Genomic DNA, 6,743 nt, shown 5'->3' with positions numbered 1-6,743 from the left:
GTACTATATTGGAGTAATGAAATGATGAGTCCGTGAGGGCTGAGGAAAAGATGTAGTCTCTCATGTGACCAAGGAGAAAGGCCTCTTGGCAAAGTTAATTGGCTTTCTTTCTTGGCGTCTGTGTCCATCTCTTTCCTCTAGTCTTCTTTTTCCTCGAGAGCTGAGTGAGGTAGGGAGGTCGATCTCCGGCGAGCAAGGGAGGAGGCCAGTGGCAATAACAATTGGTATCAGAGCCACAAGGTTTGAGGGGCGTCTGTGGCACGCGGTGGCGTCCGCGGCGGACGCGGCATGCACAGCCGACATGGAAGCATCGGCTGCGGCACGCGGTGAGCGCGTGGCAACGGCGACGCGCGGTGAGTCCGCGGATGTGTTGTGTGATGTCGTGCGCGCGAAAAGCACAGTAGTCGCAGAGACGAGGAGGTCGCGGAGGACCTACGTGGTGGCGCAGAGGTCGCGGCGGCTCGGCGCAACAACCGTGGAGGCGCATGGCACGGAGCGGCGGCGGCCGTGGCGGACCTGCGTGGTGACGCAGAGCCTGCGGTGGTGCGGCGTGCCGGCATGGAGGTGTTGCGCTATGGTTGAGGCCGCAGCGGTGCAGGACAATAAGCCGCGCCGACGAGCCGGGCGCGACCGGTGCGTGTTATGGGTGCACACTGGACGTGTCAGGCGCGTCGGGACCGCGGGCACGCGTACGAGCGTGCGTTTGATGTTGGGAGGAGGTGTATGTCGCCGTGGTGCTCGAGTCCGTGCTCGAGTTCGGCTACATCCTTCCGGCGTTTGTCGCTGGCGGCTGCCATGGCGGATGCGGAGACGTCGCCAGTGAGCGTCTGGTGCAGTCGGGCTCGTCGGACACGTCGGGTGCACGCGGGACGTGCGGGACGCACTGGTGCGGTCGGGCTCGCCGGGTGTGCGCGGGACATGCGGGGCACAGAGGGGCGTCCGACGTGTGTCACCGACGAAGAAGGAGCTCGACATGTGTCGTCAAGGAAGAGGATGGAGGCTGCATCAAGCGTCGAGAAGGTTGTAGCGGCGGCCTTGGCAATGACGATTACGGGAGCTGCACCAGCAACGGCCGACGACGAGCTGTGTCAAGATTAGGGAGGAAATTCTTAGCACAAATCTTGACGTGTACGTCATCCGGAGAGCTGGCCGTGGTGTGCGGTGAAATGGCCGAGTCGTAGAGTGCATGGATGAGTTTGTTAGCATGCATAAGTAGCTAGTTGTATGGCTAAGTCATCTGTTTGTTGGAGCGATTCCAGGGATAAAGATAAGACCATGGGCTAGTGGGATTAGTTGCCGAGGGTAGTGGCTGGCTAGTGCATGGGTATGCATGAAGTACGTAGCGTTAGTTGGTTAGTGGCCAACGTGGTGGTCGGGTTAGTGGGTGTGTCCTACCCCTGGCGTATATATATGTACTGTATTGGAGTAATGAAATGATGAGTCCGTGAGGGTTGAGGAAAAGATGTAGTCTCTCGTGTGACCAAGGAGAAAGGCCTCTTGGCAAAGTTAATTGGCTTTCTTTCTTGGCGTGTGTGTCCATCTCTTTCCTCTAGTCTTCTTTTTCCTCGAGAGCTGAGTGAGGCAGGGAGGTCGAGCTCCGGCGAGCAAGGGAGGAGGCCGGCGGCAACAACACATCTCAGTGTCTCTCTTTGCTTCACAGGAACACCGACGCCCCAAACCAGCACCATGGAGACGCTGCCAAGTCCGGCTGGCCTCCTCCTCGTCGTTTCCCGCTCCTCCGCCTCACCTTCCGCCCTAGCTGCAAGCCACCGCCGCCCGGATCCTCCCCGAGCTCCAAGTCCCGCGCCTGCTGGCCCTGCCGCGAGTCCCCAGCGCCGCCTCCTTCTGTTCGAGCGAGGGAGACGAGCAAGGACTTTTCTGCATCGAGCTGCGCTGCCCGAGCGCTCGCATTGACCGTCCTCTTACTCAAGGTTAGGCCCAGCGCGCCTCCTCCCCACCAACTTGGGCTTGGCCCATGGTGAAGGCACCCCGCACCCCTCCTTTTTTATTTCTTTCCCTCCTATTGGGCTAAGCTGCCAGTTTCGTCCTGTATAGTTTTTTTAGGATCTGTGAATTTCTGTAAGTATCCAGTGTAAAGCAATTTTACAGAAAAGCCCTTGCACTTCATGCATTTAATATCTCCACAACCGTGCATCGGATTAAAACAACTTATATACGTGATATGACTAGAATTTCATCTAGTTTCATAATATGCCATTTTCATCTATGTTTAAAATGCTTAAACTGATGTTTGATTAAATTTGCTTAAATAACTTGTTAAAATGTTTTATTTCAGAACTAAATAACCGTAGCTCCAAATTTAATAAACTTTATATGTAATTGGGGTAGAAAAATGCCTAGTTTAGCATGGTGGCATCACTTTGCATGTTTAATAACTCTAAAATATGGTTTAGGGCAGAGCAGTACCAAATCTAAAATATGCACATGATGATTTTTCGGACTTGTTGTTTGTTGTTCCAGCCTCGTTTAAACTTGCCTAGTTAAGTAGTTTTATTATGCTTCACCTCTTGCCATGTTAATCAACATTTAATATTGTTGGGCACATAGACGAGATCGAACTAAATAACTTGAATGTGGTGTTCCGTCAATATGCCAGTCATTGCACATTGAGCTCCACTTAATTTGTAGTATTGTTTGTGCACTTTGCCATGCCATGCCTCATTAAACTGGACATGCATCATACTTGGTTGTGCATCATGCCATGCTTATGCGATGGTTGTTTACTATGTTGTTTGTTTCTTTTCGGTGTTGCTTCTTCGGGTTGGTTCCGATAACGTCGCGTTTGTGAGGATTCGTTCGACTTCGTCCGTTTGTCTTCTTCATGGACTAGTTCTTCTTTCTTGCAGGATTTCAGGCAAGATGACCATACCCTCAAAATCACTTCTATCTTTGATTGCTAGTTGTTCGCTCTATTGCTATGCCGCGCTACCTACCACTTGCTATATCATGCCTCCCATATAGTGCCTTTCCTAGCAAACCGTTGTTTGGCTATGTTACCGCTTTGCTCAGCCCCTCTTATAGCGTTGCTTGTTGCAGGTGAAGATGAAGTTTGTTCCATGTTTGGAACATGGATATTGTTGGGGTATCACAATATATCTTATTTAATTTAATGCATCTATATACTTGGTAAAGAGTGGAAGGCTCGGCCTTATGCCTGGTGTTTTGTTCCACTCTTGCCGCCCTAGTTTCCGTCATACCAGTGTTATGTTCCTTGATTTTGCGTTCCTAACGCGGCTGGGTATTATGGGGACCCCTTGACAGTTTGCTTTGAATAAAACTCCTCTAGCAAGACCCAACCTTGGTTTTACCATTTGCCTCACCACCACCTACTTTTCCCTTGGGAGTCTCTCTCCCGAGGGTCATCTTTATTTTAACCCCTCGGGCCAGTGCTCGTCTAAATGTTGGTCCGAACCAAGCCGCCTGCGGGGCCACCTCAAGGAAACTCGAGGTCTGGTTTTACTCGTAGCTTGTCTCATCTGGTGTTGCCCTGAGAACGAGATATGTGCAGCTCCTATCGGGATGTTGGCGCATTGGGCGGTCTTTCCGGTCTTGTTTTACCATTGTCAAAATGTCTTGTAACCGGGATTCCGAGACTGATCGGGTCTTCTCGGGAGAAGGAATATCCTTCGGTGACAATGAGAGCTTGTGATGGGCTAAGTTGGGACACCCCTGTAGGGTTTAAATTTTCGAAAGCCATGCCCGCGATTATGTGGCAGATGGGAATTTGTTAATGTCCGGTTGTAGAGAACTTGAAACTTAACTTAATTAAAATGCATCAACCGCATGTGTAGCTGTGATGGTCTCTTCTCGGCGGAGTCTGGGAAGTGAACACGGTTCTTGTGTTATGCTTGAACGTAAGTAGTTTCAGGATCACTTCTTGATCACTTCTAGTTCACGATCGTTGCGTTGCTTCTCTTCTTGCTCTTATTTGCGTATGTTAGCCACCATATATGCTTAGTGCTTGCTGCAGATCCACCTCATTGCCCTATCCTACCCATAAGCTTAAATAGTCCTGATCTCGCGGGTGTGAGATTGCTGAGTCCTCGTGACTCACAGATACTTCCAAACAGTTGCAGGTGCCGATGATACCAGCGCAGGTGGCACAACCGAGCTCAAAGTTTGGGAGCTCGATGAAGATCTTGTTCGTTGTGTTTTTTTGTTTCCTGTTGATCAGTAGTGGAGCCCAGTTGGGACGATCGGGGATCTAGCATTTGGGGTTGTCTTCTTTTATTTTGGTTCCGTAATCGGACCTTGTTTGTACTCTGGATGATGTATGTTTAACTTGTATTTGTGTGAAGTGGCGATTGTAAGCCAACTTTTTATCCCTTTCTATTTAGTACATGGGATTGTGGGAAGATTACCCCTCTTGCGACAAACCTACCATGCGGCTATGCCTCTAAGTCGTACCCCGACACGTGGGAGATATACCCGCATTGTGGGTGTTACAGAAGAAGAGGGCATCCTCCACAGACCCGGAGGAGGAGGCGCCCAAGAGGGGGAAGATGGCCCTCTCGGATGGTTCGGATTCAAAGGCCGAACCCATGCCCAAGAGGCTTCCCAGGGTGAAGCCCCTGGCCGAATCATAAGTATTGAATGATTTATTATACGTCTTCGGTCCATTATGTTTTCATAATATAACATATTATACTGTGTGTCCTTTCGCACTGCTCGCGACCTCCCCAACCCTTCGCTATCTGAGGGGAGTTCTCTGCCACCAGAGATGGCAGAGAGCGAGACGCCCCCGCGAGCCCCTTCGCCAATCATCACAGAAGACACCAGGTGTTGTCCCAAAGGACCTCTCCAGGCCACGGAGATGTGGGTGAGGTTGGCGAGGCGGCGCCCGAGAGTAATACCTCGGCTGCCGAAGACATGGGGGGTGCGACCCCCATGGGGACCGACAGGGGGGGGGGGCTGACCAGGCCAGCCCCCAGCCAGACATTATTCCAGAGACCAACATGGCTCGGAATCGGGCAAGCAACCCCCTTTGGAGGAGGGGGAGCATCAGCTTCGGTGGTGGCCTCCACTAATCCGGAGGCGCCGAATACTCTGGTGGAAGCACTGCGACATGCTTCCATCGTGGAGGAGCATCGCACCCTGATGGGTGCGGTGGTAGAGAAGGTCCAGTCTGTCAAGAGCGGGCTGAACGAAGCCTTCACCAGCCAGCTAATAGGTTCGAGGTATGCGACGTAATGCTCTAGACGCTTTTTCATATGAAGGAAATATACTTGTATATAGACGCTTCAAAGTATGTGACGTAATGCTCGTGGAGGAGCACCGCACCCTGATACTCTGTCTGGTGCTAAAAAAGGCGAACAAAGGATCACATAGTATTCAGAAGAGGTGACATACTTTTCTATTTTATAACATGCTTCCCTGTTGGCAGCGACCGCCCAGGCCGCCGAAGTTTCTGAGCTTAATCGAAAACTGAAGTTGGTCGATGATGAAATCGACCGCATTTACAAGCGGTTCGATGAGACGCAAGGTATGCGTGTACTTTTAAAGTGTTTGATAATATATCTGAAGTAATATGCAAATTCGAAGTTGAACTCATTTACTGCTGTGATTATGAATGTAGTTGGCGTGGCCAAGGTCAAGGCCCTCAAGAGCGCCCTTGCCCTAACTAAGGAGGAGGCGAAGGCGAATAGAGCAGCCGCTGACAAATCGGCCGCGGAATTGAAGACCGAACATGTCGCCCGCCGCAAACACGAGGAGAGGGTGGCCGAAGTGGATCGAGAACTAAAGGACGCCATCGGCAAGTTCGAGGCCTTGGAGGATAAGATAATGACCGAAGCAGCCGAACTGGCCAAGGCACTCCAGGAGTCAAAAGTGGCACGGACCGAGTCCCAGAGTGCTCGTGTAGAGATCCAGTGGGTCTAACAAATAGTGGCTGGTAAGCCCTTTCTTTTGCAGAGTATATTTGAAGGTAAAGGATATGCCTTGCTCACTCGTCTGTGGAGTTCTCCAGATGCCTTTGTGGATCTGCCGAGGAGTGCCGCCAACGCCGCGTAGTTCTTCCGAGCCCAGGAGGGGAACTCGACAGAGAAGTTGTTCTAGTCTTAGTTCCTGACGCTGGAGCACTCGACGCTATTGAGCAACCATATGAAGCAACTATTAGAGATTCATAGGATGTCTGGCTTGGTCATGAAGGATGTCATAGTCCATCTCTAGCCAGCCAAACCCATTCCTAGAAGCTACTTCGGCTTGGTGAGGCGACTCATCGATGCGCTGCCCCGAGCTGAAGTTGTGAAGCGCTCGACGTACATAGAGGGTGCGCGGATGGACTTTTCCCGTGTCAAGATGCGTTGGGCGAAGATGAAGGCCACTGTTGTCGCAACCGCCGGCCCGCCCGAAGGCAAGGACCACCACAAGCCGGAGAGGTACTTTGAAGATGTCCTAGTGGGTGCCCGAATAGTAGAGGGCCAATGCTCAACGGATGTTATGTTTGAGTGAATTTATCAGGGATGTTAAAACTTTGTTTGGTGAACCAAGGCTTGTAATATATTTTATGCCTTTTATCTGGAGTTATTTTCCTCCCCTGCGGCCGTTTTATCTCTGAAAGTTTGGCAGTCGCGGGCTTCAGCCCCCACGTAGATGCTACGGGGTGTTCAGTATAATGCATGATCACACTTGACCCAATGTCTTGGTCCATAAAGGAGGTGTGTGTGTAGCGAACTAGGCAATCAGGCAATGTAGATTTATTACTTTCACTTAGCCATAGGAGT

General features: G+C 51.1%; 1 pseudogene; it reads left to right on the top strand.

Annotated features, from left to right (window-relative positions):
- Positions 1 to 301: 301 nt before the first annotated feature.
- On the top strand, positions 302 to 5,898 carry LOC147984925 (uncharacterized; annotated as a pseudogene).
- Positions 5,899 to 6,743: the final 845 nt, after the last annotated feature.

Source organism: Triticum urartu, chromosome 2A, assembly GCF_056163025.1.
Source record: "Triticum urartu cultivar PI428250 chromosome 2A, HENAU_Tu73, whole genome shotgun sequence".
Lineage (NCBI taxonomy): Eukaryota > Viridiplantae > Streptophyta > Magnoliopsida > Poales > Poaceae > Triticum > Triticum urartu.
Note: the sequence above shows the minus strand (reverse complement) of the source record. Positions and strands in the feature narration are given on the sequence as shown.